This window comes from Alexandromys fortis, unplaced genomic scaffold (assembly GCF_014885135.2).
Source record: "Alexandromys fortis isolate MF-2015 unplaced genomic scaffold, M_Fortis_MF-2015_v1.1 scaffold_38, whole genome shotgun sequence".
NCBI lineage: Eukaryota > Metazoa > Chordata > Mammalia > Rodentia > Cricetidae > Alexandromys > Alexandromys fortis.
Genome location: NW_026067916.1, coordinates 6303957 through 6306201, shown reverse-complemented (window position 1 = coordinate 6306201; position 2245 = coordinate 6303957). Strand labels below are relative to the sequence as shown.

General features: G+C 43.5%; 1 protein-coding gene across 1 annotated transcript in view; it reads right to left on the bottom strand.

Annotated features, from left to right (window-relative positions):
- Nucleotides 1-1818, bottom strand: part of Sema3a (semaphorin 3A) — a 350207-nt gene extending 348389 nt beyond the window's left edge. Inside the window, exon 1 of the mRNA XM_050139692.1 lies at nucleotides 1768-1818. The gene's annotated coding sequence lies outside the window, so the exon portion shown is untranslated. The remainder of the gene's footprint in view (nucleotides 1-1767) is intronic.
- Nucleotides 1819-2245: the final 427 nt, after the last annotated feature.

Here is a 2245-nt window from a genome sequence, read left to right as displayed (position 1 = left end):
GGGGCTGGAGAGATGGCTCAGAGGTTAAGAGCATTGCCTGCTCTACCAAAGGTCCTGAGTTCAATTCCCAGCAACCACATGGTGGCTCACAACCATCTGTAATGGGGTCTGGTGCCCTCTTCTGGCCTGCAGGCATAGACACAGACAGAATATTGCATACATAATAAAATAAATAAATATTTAAAAAAATTCCTATGACAGCCTACTATCTTAACCAACCTAAAAATGTAAGGTGGGCTAGTGGAACAAAAGTGAAATTGATAAACATGGGGGTAATTCTGAGCACTCAAGGACTACAGGAGATGAGAGGGGAGGATGGGAGAGATTGGGATAACAGGTATCTTAACCCAAACCAAAAATCTATAAAAAGTCTTATGGAAACTCAACAGTTTTTAAGTTAATTTTAAAATGGAACTTTAAAAATTAGCTTGGTTGAAATTACCATGCATGTATACAGTTTCTCTCTTGCCTGACATGATTTATTAAATGAAAATCGCAGGACAAAGCCTGGGTCTCATCTCCTTCTTAGAAATTACAGCCTAAAAGGTCCCAGAAGCAACCAAAATACAGGAGTTATTGCTACTGCCCTAAGTTGCCCATAACTACATGGCAAGAGCCCATTGCTGAACACTTAACACGCATGAGGAAATCAGCCTAACCCTGTTCAGATCACACAGCGCTGGAAGGTGTTAGACAGGTTGAAGTGGAGGAAAAGACATGAGTGGTTTGACTCAGCTCTGGGCACTGAATGCTGACTATCACCTTTGCAGAGCATGGGTATGCTTACGGATGCAGCAGTAGCGTGGGTGTATTAGGTAGCTAAGCACAGGATGTATTTCATGCCTGATGCCGTAATCTTCATCAAAAGCCAGCGGCTGAGAAGATCATGTGCCCTAAGGTAGAACTGCCATTGTTATTTTACTAAAAGATCACAATGCTTTCAAAATGTGTACGCTTACCCCCGCAGCCTTGGTCTGCAAAACGCCTTTTGCCCTGGACGGCAGTTAGTGGAGAGAAGCTGAAGTGGTTGGATTCCTCAGCCCGAAACGGGATATCTCTATTATCCCCACTGTCACGAGTGGTCAGGAGCACAGAGGAAAAGGAGGTAAGAATGTAAGAGCTGGAGGGTGGGAAGGCGTCCTGGGAGATGCTGTAGTCTAGACCGGGCACAGCTGTTTTGGTAATGAACCAAGAGTAGCAGTGGTTACTAGTACAAGACTGGAGCAATGGCAAGCCAGCCCAAACCCAGCAGGGGTGATTGTTCTCTTTTGAAGTTGTGACCACTGGGAGGTTTCTCCAGCCCCAGTGGATGACTTCATATCTATGTACATAGAGGCTGTGTGCCACCACAATAGACATATGATACGAGACGGTACATGTCAGGGCAAATATTGGGAATGTTAAAGGGAGAAAATATGGGCTAGATGTGACCGTATTTCATTGCATGTAAGTATGAAATTCTCCAAATTGAAAAAAAAAACATAAAACTAAGTTAAATTTTAAAAGAACATATAAAAACATAGAATTGTTACAGATATTTCATTAATTATTCTAAAGTGTGTTCCACAGTCAAGAAATAATATGATAGGGCACTGAAAAAAATTTTACTTGCTTGTGTTTTTATTTTTCTCTCAAATTGCTTTACTCTCAATTTGACTTGAAGAATATAAGGAAATAATACTCTCCATAAAGAGATGTGGGCTTCACTTGACGTCAGACACAAGCTGGGGAGTCTATACCGCACACTCAGCTTTTCTTCTCCCTTACCTGCCGCAGCAAAGGCGCCTCTTGGTGAGCGCTTCCCGTTGTCACCTTACAGGATGTCCCATGGATCGTGCTTCAAAATTTCCTGGAATGCAAAGCAAAGGAATAAAACTTTAATTTTGTCCTTTATAAACACCCCAACTCCCTTTGGAGATGTTTTTATTCCAGCCATGCACACCTTGAAACTGTTGCTGTGTCCTGCCCTGCCAGCCTCTTTGTCCTGCCCTCACCAGCCACTCGGGTCAAGCTTATCTCCTTCCCAAACGGGCTCCTGTGAGACCGTTTCCATCATTTGTGTGTTAAATTTGGCTCCTGTGAGAGCTCTTCTCACTCTCCATTTAGCTGACTTATCTTCTCAGACAAAATCTGTTCCCCCTTCGGCCACTAGAGACATTTCCGGCCTTCTATCTTCACCGGCTTCCAGACTGCCTCTCTTATTTCTATTGGCCTCACTGTGGGTGAGAGCTAGTCCCAACAGGAT